The sequence below is a fragment of the Pteropus vampyrus genome, unplaced genomic scaffold (assembly GCF_000151845.1).
Source record: "Pteropus vampyrus isolate Shadow unplaced genomic scaffold, Pvam_2.0 Scaffold1, whole genome shotgun sequence".
In the NCBI taxonomy this organism is placed as follows: Eukaryota; Metazoa; Chordata; class Mammalia; order Chiroptera; family Pteropodidae; genus Pteropus; species Pteropus vampyrus.
In genome coordinates this window covers 25723378-25744884 of record NW_011888782.1, presented here as the reverse complement: position 1 = coordinate 25744884, position 21507 = coordinate 25723378, and the positions used below count along the sequence as shown (strand labels likewise).

Genomic DNA, 21507 nt, shown 5'->3' with positions numbered 1-21507 from the left:
GCACCAGGCTGCCTCCTCCATTTCCCAGCCTGCTAGAGACCTGGGGATGTGTATTATTTAAAGACACCTTTAATACAAGTGACTAAACTCAATTCATACTAGCTTAAGCCAAGAGGAAACTTATTGGCTAGTTAGAGTACGTGGAGTTGAAGGAAGAGCTACACAACTAAGGTCTCAAAGACTTGAATGAGATTATGGTAGGCCAAAAAAAAGTGTTCCCTCCATCTCCACCAAGATTTAATCAGTTCCTAATCTCTGGAACCTACAAATGCTACTTTATATGTAAATGAGTGAACATGCTATTACATGACAAAGACGTGATTAAGTTAAGGATCTTGAGAGGAGGAGCTTATCCTGGATTAACCAGGTGAGCCCTAAACACATCCTTGAATAAGAAAGGCAGAAGGATAATAGACACAGAGGAGAAGAGACACACACTGAGAAAGCACATGAACTTGGAGGCAGAGATTGGAGTGCTGTGGCCGCAAGCCAAGGAGCAGCCAGGAATGCTGGCAGCCACCAGAAGCTGGAAGAGGCAAGGAACAGATCCTCCCCCAGAGCCTGCATAGGGAGCACTGTCCTACTGACACCTTGATTAGTCTTCCGACCTCCAGAACTGGGAGAGAAGAAATTCCTGTTATTGTAAGCCATTAATATATTTTAATTATACTAAATTTTACATTAATATTTTATGGGAGCCCCAGGAAATGACAAATATAGGACTCAATGCTGTAAGTTTTTGATTTCACTGTCTCTCTTTCATCAGACTCTCAGCTTATCCTGCAGCTTTAGGTTCTCTCTATGTCTGAGGAGATGGCTAGTACAAGTCCCCAAATTTGCATCCTGCTAGCTTTGGAACCCCAGCAAGAAGAGAGCGTTTATTTTCCCAAGATCCATATATCCATCCCAGGGAAGAATTCTGATTAGTCTTGTTTGTGTCATGTGCCCTCCCTCTCTGGCCAGAAAAAACATATTGCCAAAGTAAAAGTCCAGTGGTTGGCTGGGTCATATACCACCTTCCCCATAGCAGGCAGCACACTGCTTCACGAACAGCTTCACGAACCACACGATATTGAGAGAGGAGGTTTTTCCAAATAAGGAACACTGGGCAAACTAAAACTGCAAGGAAGTTTGCCAGATTCCTGGGCTCTTTCCCACCTTGGGACACCAGAAGAATAGAATTGTCCCAGGGACATAGGACATTGGATAGGTAGGGGTTCCCCTGAGAAGACCCTGGAGATAGGGATTTTCATGGCCAGAGCCCAACACTGAAGAGAGCCTTTCCTCCCTCTCTGGCCTCTTCATTTCAACCTCTTAACCTCCCCTTCCCTCTTAGTTTCCCTCCCTCCAGTACCCTTCCTTTGTCTTTCTCTCTTCTCTCCCAGCTCCTACACTTGGGAGAAGAAGCAGGATGCTAACGCACCAGCCTTGGGCTTTGCAGAAAGCAGGTAATGCTTTTTTTCTCCACTGAAAAGAAAATGCCTTCCCCTGCCTACTTTTGGTAGAACGCTCTGTTATCAGCATAATCACTGACATTTATCATAAAACCTCACTGACCGAGATTCTCTCAGGGACTGGCTGCTCCCCAGGAGTAAACCAGACTCTTTTGAGCAATGACAGTGCTTCTTTCAGATCCTCAGGTATTATGTTTAATGCGCCGGCAAAATCTAAAAATGGAAGTGAATAAATGCAGCTTGTTAAAGGAACTGACCTGCACACGAAGGTCACGCAGTAGAAGAATTTGGCTCATTAAGAATGTGTGAAAGTGGCAGAAAATGCTCATTTCTACTGGCTTTTCATGGTAAACATTAACCTGCTAATACCGCTGAGAGTGAGCCTACCAGAGATGCTGCTTGGAAGCCCCCTCCAGTTGGGTCTGTCCCCTTGACGGCTCCTCTTTGCCCTCATCAAATTTTTAGTCACTTATGGCTACTTACTTTCCTTTTAAAAGTCCGGAATTCTGGTATGCACTGGACAGAGAAAGCTGACTCTTTCAAGTTACTACCTTAAATAGCTGTAATGGATGTATGAGGGTGGGGGATGTAATATCTTTGCAAGGAATAGACTTATAATTTCTTTTTTCAAAGTAAGGAATGGTGCTACTCCAATGTGCATGAAAATATATGGACCCAACTGACTGTGTATTGGGGGTCCCCAAGACCACTTACTCCCAGTTTCCATGATTCACTAGGATTCACGTGAGTGGTCACGTAGCTGTGCTCACAATGATAATTTATTACAGTGAGAGGATACAAAGCAAAATCAGCAAAAGGAAAAGGCACATGGGGCAAAGACCAGAGGAAACCAGGTACAAGCTTCCAAGAGTCCTCTCCTAGTGGATGCATTTAACTCCTCTAGCCACAAATCGAGACATGAGTGAAATGTTGTCTACCAGGGAAGCTCATTAGGGACTGTGTGCCCAGGGGTTTTACTAGGGACTGGTCATCTTGACAGTCTCTGTCCAGTGCATACCAGAATTCCGGACTTTTAAAAGGAAAGCAAGTGTTCAGCATAAGCCACACCGTTTGCACAGTTTAGGCACTATAAGCCACTCTCATCATTTCTGGGAATGGTGAGAATCCTGAAATTCAAGTTTCCTGATGCCAGTCATGGACCAACCTTGTATTAGGGTTTCTAAGGATGGTGGTCTCAGGCCTTATGTGTTAACTCTTTAATTCCTACAATTTACCAGTGGCCATAGCATTTCCTGCACTGAAGAAAACTTTGAGTGATAAAACAGAACTTAGTAAATATAAATTGGGAGATACACCATGAAGTCTCAAATGTTTGTCATGTCCCTAGGATGACATGTGTTTATCCTGCTATCCTGGCCCTTAATGATGGAACAAGGGATTTCTCCTGGAGTCAAAAGCTAAGATGTATGGTTGGACATAATTAAGACCAAGAGTCACTGAGTCTGACGAATAAGGGGAGCTCTGTAGTAGAGCGGGGCGGGTGACAAACTGATCCAATCCACTGTCTTTGGAAGAATAAATGCTAGCTGACGAAAGGGAAAGTGGGTGACTAGAGTTCAGACTGAGTGAGAACAATGTTGAGTTATGGTTTCAGATCTCTTGAAGCCAGGTCTGCTCAATCTTGGAAGTCTATGGCCCACATGGAGATAATGCCTCCTGGCTCACATTTTAAATCCTTGCAATAAACACATTTTTTCACTAATAGGGGTATCTTTTCCAAGCAGCCTGAAAGAAGCTAGCTAACCACAGGGGTAAATATTCCCTTTACAAAGGAATTCAGCAACTAAAATGAGAATCGTTCTACTAGAGACATCCAAAGAAACTTGAAAGAGTATAGTTTAGGCCAATAACAGGAAGTGGTACCTTACACTGCAAAAAGGAAGTTTCAGAACACATTCTACTCCTTTGAAAAAAAACCACAAGTAGGCTTAACGAAGTTTTGAAAATTATCTGCATGGCTTAATCATAAGGAGTTTCGGGAAAAGCTCAATATGTTGAAACTATTTCATCTCCTATGAGATGGATAGCAGGAAAGAGAGTGATGATCTCTTATAGCATAACTAGTGTCCTTGGCACATACAGCCTCAGTGCAGGATGAACACAGGATGGTCTGGAGCAAGGGTTCTCTTGATGAAGCAGCCAGAAGGGGCTGTGATGTTGAGAGTAATCCCTGAACCAGCCAAAGCATCCTGATGGGCTCAGTGGGAGGTAATATTCAACCCTTGTATCCCAATCAGGTTCAGAGACAGGAGTCTAGTATATTTATCAATTTGTCTGTAGATTAAATATATCACAAGAGTCACAATTTGGGGACTCTGCAAGGATGAGAGTAATTAGAAGTATACTCCATGGGCACTGCTTAACCCAGAATGTCCTTGTGAAAGGCCCCTCAGAACACGCAGTTAGTGTGGGGAAATGCATCATCTGAAATCTGGCTAAGCACTTCATAGACTCCCATTGACATGTCGTTGGCTGAGGCAGGGCCGTGATTACAAAGAATGGTTTCATTCCAACACCAACACCTTCTTAAGGAAAGGATAACCTCCCTTTATCTGGCATGTGACCTTTTAGTTGATCTTGAAGTATTTGGGGCTGTTCAGAGATAGTGCTAAATGGCTCAAGAATACTTAGTCTGTGATGATAGTTCCCTAGTGAACTTCCTGCAGTAAAAGTGATAAGGGTTGTCTGAGACTATCTGCTTTTAGTATTAGGAACATTTCCATCTTTTGTTATTAAAAATAGGCTCTGGTTTTCTTTCTCTATAGGCAGAGGGGGAAATGAATAGCTTCCATAAGTACTCAGGGCATGCTTATGATTTTGAATAGAGTAGTGGTTAAAACTACAGGTTCTGGGGTATTAGAATCCTGCAACTTACTAGTTACCTAAGTTCTTTGCTTCTTTGTTTCTTCTGTAAAACGTGAATAATAACAACAACAACAATAACAACAGCAACAATAATAATATCACGCAGGACTTTTACGGGAATGAGATTGAGTAATGTATGTAAAACACCTAGCATAGTATCCAGCACAGAGTGAGCACTCAATTACTACTAGCTATTTATTTAACTATTTTATGTTTTCGTAGGTAGTGAATTCTGTATTTGATTGTTCCTAAAACTTCCAGTATCAGAATTCCAACACTGGAAGTGGTCAAGAGCAGAACATTTTGTAGACATTTAGCAAGGGGAGATTGACTGCAAAATGTAGTAGACCTTTGGCAGTTGTGGATTTCAGTTTTGCAGTTTCAGCTATTTTTATACAACCTCAAGGGGTCATGATATGGTATATTTTATTCATATATGTCTCACCTTAATCTGAAAAGGATATAAAAGTAGTCAGGATGTAGGAGGATCGTTTTGAATACCCACCCAGCCATGTCCTCCCCTGAGAACTGTACACTCCTCCCCCAAAGAGATGGACCTCAGAGCTATTGGTTTTGTGCCTGGTGACCCCACATCACAGCCAGCTGGATACCTGTCCCCAGGAGAGCCAATTTGGGGTGTGAGTCAACCCAATTTTGTCTCCTGGATTGTTCTTGTTTTCAGGACATAGGTGAAGAAGAAATTGAGGATCACATATCATGATAGGTACAATTTATTTTTTTTACAAATGGTTCAGGAAAAAAGGTGTATATATTAGAGAGAGCAAGCAAACATCACAGAGTTATAACAATTGGTAAATCTAATTAAAAGGTACACAAGTGTTTAATGTGCTATTCTTTCAATTTTTCTTTGGTTTAAAATCTTAAAAGTTTTATGAGCAGAGGACCTAAACAGACACTTCTCCCTAGAGGACATACAAATGGCCAAGAAATATATGAAAAGATGCTCAACATCACTAGCTATTAGGGAAATGCAAATCAAAACCACAATAAGATACCATCTCACACCTGTTAGAATAGCTATAATCAACAGGACAAGTAATAACAAATGCTAGAGAGGATGTGAAGAAAAAGGAACCCTCATACAGTGCTGGTAGGACTGCAAATTGGTGCAGCCACTATGGAACAGTATGGAGATTCCTCAAAAAACTAAGAATTGACCTACCATATGATCCAGCAATCCCTCTACTGGGTATTTACCCCAAAGACTTGAAAACCCATATCCGAAAAGATATTTGCACACCGATGTTCATAGCAGCATTATTCACGGTGGCTAGGACATGGAAGCAACTGAAGTGTCCTGCGATAGATGATTGGCTAAAGAAGCTGTGATACATATATACAGCAGAATATTACTCAGCCACCAGAAGAGATGAAATACTGCCATTTGTGATAACGTGGATGGGACTCAAGATAATCATGCTAAGCAAAATAAGCCAGACAGAACAGGTTGAAAATCACATGATATCACTTATATGTGGGATATAAACCTAAAAGCAACAAATGAGCAGGACAAACAACACAAAGACTCATGGACATGGACTATAGATTAGTGGTTACCAGAGAGGAGAGGGGAGGGAGGAGATAGATGGGGTAAAGGGGGTCAAATATGTGGTGACAGAAAGAAATTTAACTATGGGAAGTAAACACACAGTATAAACACACACATATATATATATATACCTTACTGTTAAAGTGTACAGCTGAAACTTATTGGATTTCATTAACCAGTCACCATTAAAAAAAAATAATAAAACAAACAAATAAATTGTGAAAAAAATCTTAAAAGTTAGAAAGAGACTTTAATGAAAAATTGAAAGTCCTACTAAAAAGATTAAACAAAACAAAACAAAACTCCTTGAGTTAGAAATTAGCTCCAGAGCCTCTAGCCATATCTCCTAAACTTTGAGCTGAGAAACTGCATGTTAACCTTGTGTGAAGGAGCTAAGCACACACAGAAGAGAAAGCTTTACTTCAGAGAGACACTAGAGAAGCAGAGGCGCAGAAACACGCAGAGAGTGGACAGCCCGGGAAATGAGGAGCGTAGGCTGGATTCCTGATCTCCTGGTTCTGGTTCCAGTGGCCTGGTTCTGGTGTAAGGACTGGCTTTTTTTTCTGCCTTATGGAGGACCATGAGATACCCTGGTGTTCTTCTATTAAATTCTTTTAAAAATAATTTTGCTGGTAATAGCTTGAGTTGTTCTGGTCCTTGTGAACAAGTGGACTTGGATCATACCCCCTGGCCAATCTGTGGTGACAGGTACACTGAGGCACGTATGGGACTCTTCTGAATTGATGAGTGAAATGAGTAGCTCAGCTAGAGATTGTGTCTAGCAGACTGCTAGCAACTGCATCTCAATGGAGTGTGTAGGACATGAAATACAAGTATTAACAGGAAGCATGATAATCAGTTATACTTTATAGCTTTAAAGAAGGTAAATCATATGTGCAGTGGGAGCATATTCCTCAGGACATGAGGTGGGGTGGGGCTTGGGGGAAGAACATTCTTCCCTTTTCTGTGCTGAACTTGAGTCCTATCCATAGTCTCCTTCTATGGTGTAGTAGAGTCTGAGTTTGCTCACTGGGTTCATTGTTTTCTTTCTTTTCTTCTGGTTAAGTGTATTGGGGAGGATATGCTCTAACCCTGGGTCATCACCACTGATGCATGCCTGGAATCTCTAAAGACGTCCCCCCTACCCTCTGGCCCTATGGGGCTTCTGCTGGCCCACCTGCTCTTAGGGTCCAGATCTGCTGCCTGGGTGCACAGAGACTCTGAGGCAGCTTCTGGCCTCTTGGCCCACACCCTCTCAAGGGCCAGACCATTCAAGTGACCCCTGTCTCACTGGTGTGCAGTCTTACCACTCCCTGGGCTCAAATCACCCCAACAGATTCGGAGAGCTCTGTTTACCTTCCTCCCTAGCTTGTGTAAGGGCACAGGGTCATCTCAGGTCTCCTAGGTGACGTTCTCTCTTCCCTCTGTGCAACCCTGGAATGGAGGACCAGATCTTAGACACCTCCTGGAATTCCTCTCTATCATTTGTGGCACATTTTCTTTTAAAACTTACGTGTTGTATTCTCACTAGAGTAGCTGCATGGAAATAGTATATTTTATTGTTTTCTTTAATTACTAAATAGCCAGAACTAACAAAGAGAGACTTTCTATGTTGCTCTTTTAGAAACATGGGATTCACAATTTAATAATATATAAGCTGGCATGATTTTATGCCCTGAATCATTTTGGGTATTAGCTTTTGATATCTAAAGATCAAGCTTTTTTGGATCTCAAAACTCTTTTTTCTTGCAAAGCTTATTTTGAAACCCAAAAGCTAAAACTGACTGCTTTGTTATTTGCATTTTGTTGTAACAAACCTACCCCAAGGCAATGACAATCAAGTCTAGGTCAAACCGGGAGATTGGTCAAGGGATATAAGAAAGTGTGAGATGGATAAGAATAGAACAAACACATCAGGTTATATTACTCACTCTATAAGCCAATATAGTGTTCATGAATTTGGGGGTTTAAATAGATCCCCAAGTTTCCCTTGCCAATGTCAAGGCTCTCCTCTCCTGACAGGCACAAGATTTTTCCTTGCCAAGATTCTACTATGTGGGAACGTCTCAGGGACCCAAAACATGCGTTGAATGGGGCAACCTCAACAATCTCAACTAAGCTTGGGATAGGAGATAACAAGCAGCCTCTAAGTCACTGAAACAGGTTTCATAGAAACCACACATAGCAAAGAGTATTCATTCCTAGGCAAGCTCCTTAAATCCTCAAACAAAGACTGTTCTAAAACCCAAATACTAAGAACCATCATCTTCATTATCTTCATTCTACTGAAAAAAAAAAAAAAAAAAAAAGCCCAGCTGAGGCTTTATAATTTAGTCTTAGAGCAGTCTAGTGGTTTTTCCAAGGTCTCCAGGAAGACAGAGAATTAACCCCAGTGTTCTCCCCTCTGGGCATGCAGCTTGGGGTAGCAGAAAAGGCATAAGGCTTCAGGTTCAAATCTAGGCCCTGCCACTTAGAAGATGGGCTACAGTTTACAATCTCCTTCACTTCTATGAGCCTCGGTTTGCTCCTTTATAAAACACAGATGAGTTGTGCAAATTACATGAGATGACATTTGAGTTGCATATGTCAAATACCTACCTAGCACAGGCCTGGCACATAATAGGCAGGTCACAAATATAGTTCTATTATTATTTCTATTTGCCTTATCATGACCTTAAACCATCAGTAAAAGAATAAACTGTGTTTCGTATTCTCTGTTAAAGAAGGGGGGAAATATATTATTTTTAAAATAGATATTTAGCATTACGTGATAAACCTCAAACATCTTGGGGGTTAAGGGGTTGAGTATTAGGTATTCAGGATGCTGAATTATCCAGAACTATTCTCCAAAGAATTCAGTGTAAACCTTTTGTGTTCCCTGAAATGTTTTCAATTCCTATTCTCTATTTTTAGTTGTCTACTCCAAGGACCCCAGTATGCCTCATGGCTTCTCAGAATCCTTCAGGATTTTTAAAAAATATATTTTATTTTTTTCTGATTTTCTGAAATGTATATAATGATGATGTATTAATTTTAAAACAAGGGAAAAACATCATAAAATCTACCAAGAGGTTAGGTAAGAGAAGTACACAATGAATTCAGTCATTTTGTCATTGCTGAATCTCAATGGAAGGCGTTTAAGTGAGCGATAGTGACAGATGCCAGAGTACATGCATGGGTGGAGGGGTGACTGAAAGTGAGGAAGTAAAGATGCATGCAGATGAAAGTGTGAAAATGGAGCTGGATTTGGGGAAACCTTTTTTCAGATGGGAGACTACTTAGATGTATTTATAGGTGGGGAGGAAGTAGCTCTTGGAGAAGGAAAGATTACAAAAATACAAACAGGAGAGCAAGGCCTGTTCCTGTCAGTGTCACTCCAGGAAAAGTTCTTCACCCTGTCGATGACAATTGGTTCTGGTTTCCACACTTTTAAGCCAAACTCATAGTCTTCTCTTGGAGATACCAGCCCCAGCTAGCTGTCCCTCTGTCCTCAGAGATCTGAGTTCCAGTTTGGTGGGTCCCTCGTCTGAGCTCCTGGAGATACCAACACTGACAAGCAGCCTCCAAGTCTGGGCTGCAGCTCAGCAGGTCTCCTCTAAGCTCCTATATTCTAATAACCCAACCTCTTCCTTTTTCTTCATCCCTAGGGATGGTAGTTGCTTCCTGCAATTCTATGTTACCTAGTGCTCCCCTTTTACCTTTTAGTCCCCAATACCTCCTTAATTAATTTCTTTAGTTAAATTCTTTCTGTAAAAAATAACTGGTGTGGTTTTTGTTTTCTTGACTGAATCCTTACTATAGAGTCACTTTATTAGTTTGCTGTAGCAAATTACCCCCAAATTGGGTGGTTTAAATAACAAAAATTTGTTTCATAGTTCTTCAGGAGGCTAGAAGTCTGAAATCAAGATGTTGGCAGGGTTGGTTCCTTCTGAGGGCCGTATTTACCTCATGTCTCTTCGTACATGTCTTCCTTCTATGTGTATCTGTCTCCAAATGTCCCCCTTTTATAAGGACACCAGTCGTATTGGATTAGAGCTCACCCTAATGACCTCACTTTAACTTGGTACCTCTCTAAAGATCCTCTCTCCAAATAAGGTTGCATTCTGAGGTACTGGGGGTTATGACTTTGATGTACAAACATTGCAGGGAGTGGGGAGGACACAATTCAATCTGTAACAGCTGCCTTCAGCATGATGAACGGCAATGGGAGAAAACTGAGTGTTTAAGTTTTGATTAGCTCCATGTCCTTGGGCAAGTAGCTTAATCTCTCAAAGCCTCAATTTTTATCCTCTATGAAATGTATATAATAATTTCTACTTCAACGATTTAAATTAGATAATATTTTAAAAACCTCAATTCTACTCTCTTTTCTTTTTCTTTCTTTTTTTTTCTTGGTATTTTTCTAGGAGAAGATAAATGTGTTTCTCCTTCTTCCTCTTCTCACTCTATTATTCTTACCTAGTTTACATGGAGAGATGGCGTTTGGTTGCTCACGACTGACTCTGAGACTTGATTGACAAAGGCTGTACTGACCACTATAAATTCACTCTCCACTAACAGCTCTCTGCAAACCGTCATTCTTACTCAAGTGGTGTCACTAGGGCTTCCACCCAGCCTCCCTTTGCTCTGTAACTCATTTCTCTGCTTCTTTTGGCATGATCTGGGTGTGCCTCTGTTAGAGACCCCACTTTCCCAAACAAGCCTTGGCCAAGTTCCTTGCTGCTAACCACTCCCCTGCCTCTCAGGGGAGAGTGCTTTTCCACAAACGACTTTGTTTAAAAATTCTTGTTCTTGGAAGCTAACAAGCTGTGAGTTGCTTTAAATGTAATGGTTACCTATGAACAGCACAGCTAAACATAGTCATGCAAAATGTAGTATTTTGAAACAGAAGAGTGTTGTTTAAACGAGATTTTGAATAGTTTTTTTTTCCCATGTAGTGATACATTGAGAGACCTCAGTGAAGCCTGTATTATATAATATTTTGAAAAGAAATGAAATTTTTAGAGTGGTGTGATGATTAATGTTATGTATCAACTTGACTGGGCCCTGGAGTGCCCAGATATTTGGTCAAACATTATTCTGGATGTTTCTGTAAGGGTACTATCGGCATCGAGTATGTAGAGTTTAGAAATGCTGCTAAATGAACATCCTGCAATATACAGGACAGCCCCCCACAACAAAGACTATCCAGCCTAAAATGTCAGTAATGCCCTGCTCTAGACACTTTGACTTACTGACCTCATTCCTGCCCATGGCATCAACTACTTTCCTTAATTCCAGCCCAGAAACACCTTCCGAGCTCTGCCTTACACAACCGGTGGCTTAATAGAGACTTTTACTTGGAGATCTCAAAGGCTCCTCAAAACATGTCAAAAGCCCATCTTCATTCTCAATCGTTCAACAAATGTAAATAAGCACTTATTATGTGATAGGCACTATACTGGTGATGAAAATATAGGAGTAAAGAAGACAGAATCTCTGCTATCTTAAAAATTCTGATTTGGTGGAGGGTCCAAGCAGTCAAACAGGCAATTATAATATTGAATAGGAAGTGGTCAGTAGTCCAACAGAAGACTAGGTTTTATAATTTGTGACCAGAAATATGCCATAGGAACTTAATTCTTATTTATAGCAATAAGCCTATAGTAAAATCGTAAGGTAAAAAAATAATTATATGTCGTTTCAATTAAAGTCAAAGTTTCAAAGAACCTATTGGTGACGTTAAGTGAGGACTTACTGTACACGTGTATAGTTGTCATACTGTGGTTCCACAGCCACGCTGAAATTTTCTCCAGGACTAGTAGGATGTGCTCTGAGGGAAAACAAATGTAAAGCGGGGAAATATGGCTCATTTCTATAAACTAAAAGTTTCTACCAAAAGGGCAGAAGAAATTCATAAAAAATTGATGCTAATTAGAGGTAAGCAACAACCTGGTTGGTTCGGTCAGCCATCAGGGCATTAGTGGATAGTGCCAGCCTAAAAGTATAGTGTCAGGGTGAATCTTCCTCCATGTCACCTGTCAAAATTTCTTCTCCAGTCGGCCAAGCCCATTGATCTCACTGGACCCCTAAGAGATCCCACCTCAGTCCTCTGAGCCTCCCCCTGTAGCTGCCTTCCCTGTAGCCCTTCTGCTCCCTACACCTAGGGAGGTTGGCTTTCCACTCCTCAGAATCCTGTCACCCACCACGTGGGACTCCAATTAGAAGTCCATCAAATTTCAGAGCTAGAGGGAGCTTACAGAGCATAATATCCCACTTCTTCATTTTACAGCTGAGGAAACACAATTTACAGCTGAGAGCTGTTGGAGGAAGCCATTATCTGCTATTTAGGCTGAGTAACAGAGAAAGCCTGGCTGCAGCAAGAGGGGCCATGAAGCAGAGAGATGCTCAGAAAGATGCAGGGCTGAAAGACTGTGAAAGAGGAGTCCCAGGTTGCCTGGTTTCAACTGCTCTTGAGGTTTGCCTGCATTCCTGTCTTTATGCTCCATGAGATTCTCCTGGATCCTAATTGCAATTTCCCTTTACTGCTTATGGTATCTAAAGTCAGTGTCTGTTATATGTGTGTCTGTTACTTCACACACATAATAGATCATAATTCAAGCATGTAAAGTCATGGTTTTGGAGAAGAGCTCTACAGACAGCCTGAATCCCCAGAAAGAGAAACAAGTGGGTCCTAGAGCAAATTAAGCATTGCTGGAACCAAAAAAAAAAAAAAAAAAAGAAAGAAAGGAAGACAAAACTGAAGCTGTCTACTTTGGGTACATCATGAGAAAACAGGGTTCTTTGGAAAAGATAGTAATGCTGGGAAAAATAGAAGGCAGCAGGAAAAGAAGATCAAATTGACTCCTCATATTGACTCAAGCCATAGGCGTGAGTCTACAGGAGCAGAGCAGGGCCATTGAGAACAGGACATTGTAGACATCACTCATTCAGAGTCACCAGGAGTTGGAGCCAACTCAGCGACATGTAACACACACAAAGCCACCTGTAATAGAAAGGGTGACTCTCCAGCTGAAACTATAAGTATTGGTGTATTAGTTTCTCATGGCTGCTATAAGAAAATACTACAAACCTTGAGGCTTAAAATAACAGAAATTTATTTTCTCACTGTTCTGGAGGTCAGAAATCCAAAATCAGTATCACTGAGCCAAAATCAAGACGTCAACAAAATCAGTGCTCCTTCCAGAGGCTCTAGGATAATGTTTCTTGCCTCTTTTCTCTTCTAGGGGCTGCCATCATTCCTTGGCTTGTAGTCACTGCAATCTCTGCCTTTGAATTCATGTTGCATTCTCATCAAATCTCCTTACTCTTATAAGGACACTTGTGATTATATTTCAGGCTTACCTACATAATCTAGGATAATAGCCCATCTCAAGGTATTTAATGCAAACACACTTTTTGCCATATAAGGTGACAGTCACAGTTTCCAGGGTTTAGAATGTGAATATCTTTCAAGGGGTCATTATTCAGCCTATCACATTTAGGATATTTGAAAAATGAAATGCCGGTTTAAAAGGATGTTAGCTGGCAATGGAGGTAGTAGAGAAAGGTAGAGCCAATGAGTGTTTTCAGCACCAGTTTGAATAAAAGGCATCTAGACACCAAGAACATAAGATCTGGCCCTCAAGGTTGGCATATCATCCTGGAGGAGATAGATGCATCATGTTGTTGTGGTCCAGGCATTAGCTATTATGATCAATTGGCTAGCATCACTTGCATTGGATGCATTGGATGCTAGCTGAGTGATCATAAGGAATTTCCTGATTTGGCTGCTTATGTAGATTAATATACAGTGACCAAATAAGCTGATTTGTACACCAAAGTATTTGCTTTGTTGGATCATTACATTTCTCATTTTAAATGTAAAAATCAGAATTCTGTTTTATTGTTCATTAGTTTCTACGAGTTTGAGTAACATGCATCAGGCTCTGAAATGAGGTTTGTCCATTTTACAAGCTCAGAAATATAATTTGCCAACACACTAATAGTGAATCTATCCAGGAATGGGGCAGTCAACCTGAGTTGTAATCTCTTGGTCCTAATTTCAAAGTCTTAAGGAACAAGTACAATTAGTCTAACCTGACTCAATTTCCTATCCTGGAACAATCAACTGTGGCCAGGGAAGGCGACCTCTTTGAATGTACTGCTCTTGTTTTATATTCATTTGGGTGGGATAGATCAGTCTCCTCAAAAGTTGGAGAATATGGCAAACAGAGGACGCAATGGTCCACGTACTATAACTCCCTGAAGGCATTCTATTTCCAAATGTCCCTGTGCTGTCTGCTAAGTCATCATGATTATGTATTTATGTGTATTTTCAGGGTTCATCGTAAAACTACAGTTTCTTCTTCCTTCAATGTATTCTTCTCACTTCTACCAAATTAATCCCTATAAAATACCTTTTGATTTATAATCCGTGAAGACTACTATTCATATACCATCTCTATTTTTCACCTTACCTACGTATCTCCTGTATTTTAGCACTTAATATTTTTAAATCAACTCACTCTATAATTAAATACTTTAATTTAAAAGATAAACTTTCTACCATAAATAAAAAACTAATATCACTTTCCTTAAATAGAAGATAATTATACAAATAAATAATGCAGGATGTAAGAATGTGGTTTCTAACCACGAGTTTGACTGCAGCTCCAATGAAATATACAATGTACAATGTACAATATATGATGCACAATATATAATAGGTACATTACCAAAGTTAGTGTAAAATGGACTACTCACATTCAAGTTTACAAAGGAAATTGTGGAGAACTGGTTCCATAGGGTTGTACTCTTAGCCAGATCAATGATATTTAAAATGAGTCAGAATTTGGGAGGAGAGGAGAATTTGTAGAGGATCTCTTAGGAAGGATCTGGTGCTATGCCAGAGACCCAAGGGAGGAGTGCAGCCTTCTCCTCAGATCTAGTGTGACGAGTTTCCATGGGGCCACATGGAGAGCTAAGGAAGGTGTTCCCTGCAATTAGGGGATATAGAGAAAAGACAACAGACTCCCACCTTAGGAAGAGTGGAAGTGGCTGTTTAGGATTAGGATGCACACCCAGAGTTTTGGGGACAATAGAAGTGTGACTGTTTCCTGTGGATGAGATGTGGGCCTCTTGGGTGAAGGGGAACTGGAGCATGGTCAGATACCTTGGGTTCTTCTAATTGAGTGGCCTGGTGCAACTCTAGCAAGAAGCTACTGGGGAATGCTGACTTCTTAGGGGCTGTGAAAGGAGTCACCAGTGACCACTCAGACTGGAAATGGTTGAGTCAAGTGCCTTGCCACAAAGAGTGATAGAAATCTCATGAAAGTGCCCAGGCAAGGAGTCAAGTTTGACCTTCTTGGCCCACAGGGCTCTCAGCCACTAGCCAGGAAATACTGCTCTCGTACCTTTACTTCTCCTTCCTCGGAGACCTCTCCTTTTCTAACCCTGGAAATAAGTAAAAGAGCTGCTAACAAGTGAAGCAGGAAGTGAGTGGAAAGAGCAGAAGCCAACCACACTCCCTTTCTAGAGGGCACGTTTCTACCTACTGTGCTTGATGTAATTTTTCCTAGTAACATTAAAACAAATACTTAATTATAAAGAAAAAAGTTTAGTGGTATGCCTCCCAAGATCATCTTGCATACCACACTCTGCCAAAAATCTTACCTAGCAGACTCCATCTCTCGCTGGAACCAGCTGGGCCCATCTATGCGGGGCAAAGTCCCTCTTTACTATTCACCATTCTTGTCATGCTCTCTGGGCTCCAATCCTCTAGTGATTCAAGTCTGCTCTTTCTTCAAAATTCCTCTGTTTATTTTTCCAGACGTTTTGATCAACTTACAGTAAACGCAGAAATCTCTATATAGTCTTAGAACAAAAATTGTTATTTGATTGGTTTCTTTTTCTTCTGTATTTATAACTTGCACATTTTTAAATTGTCTTCAAAGCACTAATAGTCATGAAAATACTTAAGCAAAAAAGAAGTTACATTATGCAAAATCTATAATGTATGGCAAACAAGGACTGGCTACTATGTAAAGTGTGCTATCAATATTCATTAAAAACAAAATCCTTAGAGTTGTGCTGGTTTATGAAAAGGAAAAAGGAACAATCTGGATTACATAAATGCACTCAGCAGAAAAGATTATAGCAAGATAGTGACATCTTTGCAGCCAGCTACAGTTTGCTGTAAGTTAGATAACTTTTATGCGCATCTTTGTAATCAATGCTTAAAAAAAAACCCTGAAGAGTTCCTAATTACTTAAAATGCAAATCATAACCAAATGCAAAATCCTTTCTGTAAGATCAGAGCCTGATGAAAAGGATGAGAGGGAAAGGCAGAAGACAAACCAAAGTGTTACCATTTTGAAAACATGTTTCATCTAAACAGAGGAGAGGAATTATAACTTTTCATCTTGTAAAAAAATGGAAAACCTTTCAAAGCTAACAGGTGGCTAGGATCTGGTGTTCTGTTCTGTTTCAGCCAAGTGCTCCCTAATTAGTCCTCTAGCATGAAGGATACTTCAGCAGAGGTGTATCTGATCACCTTCTCCAACCCCTCTGTGATGATCAGCAGCTCAGCATGTTTGCTTTGAGGCACCTGGCTGTTCCCAGTTCTCTGGGTGTAGTCTAGTGATGGTGGTCCGTAGTCACTCAGCAGCTGGCAGTACTGTGAGGATATTGCCATGAAAGTAAAAGGCCAGTCGATGCTTACAGCCTTGTTGAGGGAGGCCATGAGCATGTGTGCAGTCAGATTTAGTTTGTAAGACATGCCTCCCCTCCCCACGATTAGTGGCAGACAGCACCTGGGTGCAGCCAGGGGCAGGCCCTTGAGTGTGACAGTGGTGAGGCTGGGCTGGCAGGCAAATGGCAGTGGTGACTTAGTGGCAGCTTAGCCGTGGCATTTGTGCTCTGGTTTGTGTACCCAACTGTGTACTCACCAAGCTCCCGAATACTTATTTTTCCATTTTATTTTTTGTTTTCTGCTTTCTCTCTCTCTTTTTCATTCCTTGTGTTGTTTGTTTGTTTCTTGTCTTTTGGGGGGTTACTTGGACTTTTTTAGAATTCCATTTTGATTTATCTGTAGTTTTTTTGAGTGTAACTCTGCATAGCTTGTTTAGTAGTTGCTGTAAGTATTATATATACCCAAGTTGTCAATCTTTCAGTATCAACATTTTACCCATTTGAGTAATGTTAGAGAAACCTTACCTCGCTTTATGTCCCTTTACTCTCCCCCATTTATAAAAGAATTGTCTTAAATATTTTACAATTAGAACCACATTACACAGTGTAATTTTTAATTGTCAAACATAATTTTGAAAACTCAAGAGAAGAAATTATATTGTATTTACCCATATTTTTGTTTACTGTGTTCCAAGGTTCTTCCTTTTATTGTATTCTTTCTGTTTAGAGAACTTCCTTTAGCCATTCTTTCAGTGTGAGTCTACTAGGGACAAATTCTCTTAGATTTCTTTTACCTGAGACTGTTTAATTTTCCTTTCATTCTTGAAGGATATTTTCACGGGATGTAGGAGTCTGGGTCAAAAGTTCTTTCCATTCAGCACTTTAAAAATATTGTGCCACTTCCATTTGGCCTTTATGATTTTTTGATGAGAAATTTGTAGTCACACAAATTCTTTTTCCACTATAGGTAAGGTGTCATTTTTTTCTGCTTTCAAGGATATTTCTTTATCTTTAGTTTTCAGAAGGTTAATTATAATGTTTCTTGGTATGGATTTCTTTGGGTTTATTCTGCTTGGGGTTTGCTCAGTTTCCTGAACCTGGAGATATATGTCTCCTGCCCAATTTAGGAAGTTTTCAGTTATTATTTCTTTGAATAAATTTTTAGGTCCGTCTCTTTCTCCTCTTCTAGGACTCTGATGACACAAATGTTAGATCTTTTGTTATGATCCCATAAGTCTGACATACTGTTCATTTTCCGGTCTATTTTTTCTCTGTTGCTCAGATTGGGTACTATCGTTCTATCTTTTATTTCACTGCTTCTTTCTTTTGTCTTCTCCAATCTGGTGTTGAACCATCGACTGAGATTTTTATTTTTGTTTTGTATAAACTTTCCATTTGATTCTCCTTTATGTCATTTATTTCTTTGTTGAGACGTTCTAGTTTTCACTTGTTTTAAACGTGTTTGTAATTGCTCATTGAAGCATTTTTATCATGGCTGCTTTAAAATTTTTGCCAGATAATTCTAACATCTTTGTTATCTCATTTTGGCATCTATTGATTATCTTTTTTTCCCTCAGTTTGAGATATTCCTGATTCTTATATGATGAATGATTTTTTAATTGATACTTGGACATTTGATTCTCAAGGCGGGAAGCCTCTTGTTACTGTAGAACTGGATTGAGAGTTCCGATTCTCCATGGTGGAGGTGGCCTGGTTTTCAAGTATGGTGGCGAAAGTCCTGACTCTTCAGTAGGCCTCCCCTGATACCAGCCCAGGAGGGAGATTGAGGAATGAGTCATTGCTGCTGGATGGGGATGAAAGTTCAGTCTCCCCACACAGTCTCTATTGACACTGTTGCACTGCCCCAGGAAGGTATTGGGGCATCTCATTACAGGTGTACAATGGTGGCAGTCTAAGCTCCCCTCTGTGACATTGCTGGTGTGGAAAAGGCTGAAGCATGGTTTTTACTTTCTGTCTTGCTATGATGCCTATTTTCTGGTCCTTCAGCTAAAGAGAGGAGGCTTTTGTTGAGGGTTTCTTTTGTCTGTATCTGTTGGCATTTTGAGTTGCACACTCTTCAGTTCCAGTTCTGGAATCCATGAGGCCAAAAGAACCCAGGGAATTTATCACCATGCCTTCCTTGGGTTCCGAAGTTCTGTTTTCTCTCCATGTTTCAGAGTCTTCTTGTGTTTGTTTTATATTTTATGTCCAAGGTTTTCGGTTGTGCTTAGTGAGAGCTATAGGGAAAGTATGTCTTCTCTATCCTCCTAGAAGCAGAAGTCAGTGTGTCTCTTTTAAGTCTTAATAAACACTTGGTGATTTGACTCTGGTACATCGTTTCCTCCCTTCCCATTCCTACCCTTCACACAAATACCAAAGAATAAAAGCATCAAATTAGTAATGTATTTTTAATTAATTAGTTAATAATGTAAATGTGTTTAATTAATCAAAAGGTGAGTTGATTTTTAAAAAACAAATTAATAAAATAAAGATATAATTTAAGACATACTTCTACCTAGGTATTTAGATATTTTTATGCAGATAGGTCCATGAAAATTAACAGATTTAAAAATTATATATATGTATATTGTATATATGAACTGGGTATCTTCCAGAGGCCCTCAGAGCTGAAAGCTTGGGGATAGAAGCTGATAGTGACCCTGGACACCAAACCCTGGGCAGAGTCAGGAGTAGTAATGTTTCCTATTCTGCACACAAGTAGCGAACCAGGGCACTTTGAGTTGTGGCTTCCTAATACATACATTCTCATCCATCTGTCTCTAGGACCGATATAGCAGGATAGTCAGACAGACAGATTGACAGACAGACAGACACACTGTGACAAACTAGGTTAGTAGAAAAGTGACTGAAATGGTCTGAAGATAGGAAAAAGACTATGTGAACAATTAATTAGGAGGTATTGTGTGGGATAAAACTAGCAATTGTTGATCACCCACTATGTATCAGATACTCTATAAACATTATTTCATTTAATTCTTAAAGGTTGGTATTCTTACTCTGTTTTAAATAAATAAACTGAGGCCTAGTGAATTTCAATAACTTGCCTAAGATCACATATAATAATCACAGAGCTTAAATTCAACCCCCAATTTGTCAGATTTGAAAATCTTCTGCGTTGCTGCCTGTCTTTCAGGAAGAAGGTGGGGTTTGGGGAAAACTAGAGTTAGGAGATCAGGTAAAAGAGATGCTTGGTAAACGCATGAGGTGGCCACAGAAGATTGATAGATGTGACTGGAATTCAGTGTCTTCCTCAATGTCATCTATTCTCACAATCGTGCTGTGTGTTTTCCTAGAATCTGTAGCCGGCTCTTCCCAGGATGAACTTTTATTTCAAGGGAAAAGCCTGGGCTGGGTTCTGCTTTACTTTCAGATCTGAGGGGAGATGGCCAAGTCTCCTCTTCCTGAGTGTACATGACTAAGAGAGATGGGACGGGGCCCACAGCACAGGGACCCATTGCCAAGAACATCTCAGGGTGGAGAGATCTTTGAAAATTTTTTCCACTCTGCATCAGACAGGGTAACATTGATTAGCTTTTAATTGGTTTCAGCTGTTCTTAACATATTGCATAGAAAACTTTGATGTACTTTGCTAAATTCAATATTCCTTATGGTTAACAGATTGAAAGCCAAAAACACCCTTGAAGAAACACCAGCGATCAGTGCTTTGGATCACTCCAAGTTCTTTGCTATTGTTCACCCATTTGGAATGCTCTGGGAATGCTAAATACTTTGGATTGGGTTTGAGAAAAGAAACAAATTTATGTCTGGTAAGACTTTTGGGAAGATAGATTCCTAGAAACCAAGATATCTGGACCGTCGTCTCAGCTTTCCCTGTGCAGCTATGTGATTCTGGTAAACCTCTTCACTTATCTGAACTGCACTTAGGCTCCTAATCTAGAAAATGAGGAGACTGAGCTCAATAACCTCAAAAGTGCCTTCCAGGATATTTTAATTATCCTGATGCTTCAGTACAATTCTGGAAAAACAGCAATACATTTCTCTCTGGTCAAGAAGTATGCAGAACAGCAATGGCAGATTGTGTCTTGGAACACGATGAGGGAGAGATTTCAAAGAACATATAGGTTAAGGCTTAGTATGCATTTGAGTCTCCAAAGGCTAAAGGACAAATGAGAGGCTGGGGAAATCGCTGACTGTTTCACTGTGTATTCTTGGGCAAGGACACTTTAGTCCCCACCCTTCATGTCTCCATCTGTGAAAAGCAAATAAGGACACCTACCTGTTAATGCAAAAATCTTTGGTCAAAAAGTGGGTTGCAAATAGTGTGTACCAGAAACTCAGGGCCACAGAGCGAGTGCAGCTACAGTAACTGCTTTTCTCAATCCTCCTCCTGTTCTTCCCCTAAACTGCTCATTCTCCAGCTTTCTCTTTGCCTTTATTTCCTCTCTCTTGCTACTTCTCTCTTGCCGAGTCACCTTCACTGGGTTTTCTTTTTACTAAAGTGCGTAGATTACTGAAGTGGCCCTTAGAAGTGTGAAAAGTTTAGGAGGACCTTAGAGGAAGCCTTCTGAAGCCCTGCTTGCCACCCCCTTGGTTTTAGAGGATCCCCAGCAGTTGTTGCCCCCTTACCACAAAACCTCAAGTTAACATTTAATTAATTAACTTGCAAGCCTAAACCCAAGACCTGGAAAACTCCTGACCCATCTCCAGCATCTCCAGGGGCTTCTTCACTTACCCCCAGGGCTGTGAGGATGAATGTGGACATACTTAAGCTTGAGAAGAGAGAGACATGAGGCACCTCTACTGAATGCCTTCTGCATTCCTTAAAGGCAAGGATTCCCCTATGCTTCCATGAATCGGTTAATGAAATTGCTCAGACTGCTGGACCCATCGCTGATGCCACTACATTCATGGTCCAGGACGCATTAGAGTCACAGGCTTTCACAA

At 40.5% G+C, this 21507-nt stretch overlaps 1 pseudogene; it reads right to left on the bottom strand.

Annotated features, from left to right (window-relative positions):
* Positions 1–16352: 16352 nt before the first annotated feature.
* On the bottom strand, positions 16353–16669 carry LOC105300935 (annotated as a pseudogene).
* Between the last annotated feature and the right edge of the window lie 4838 nt (positions 16670–21507).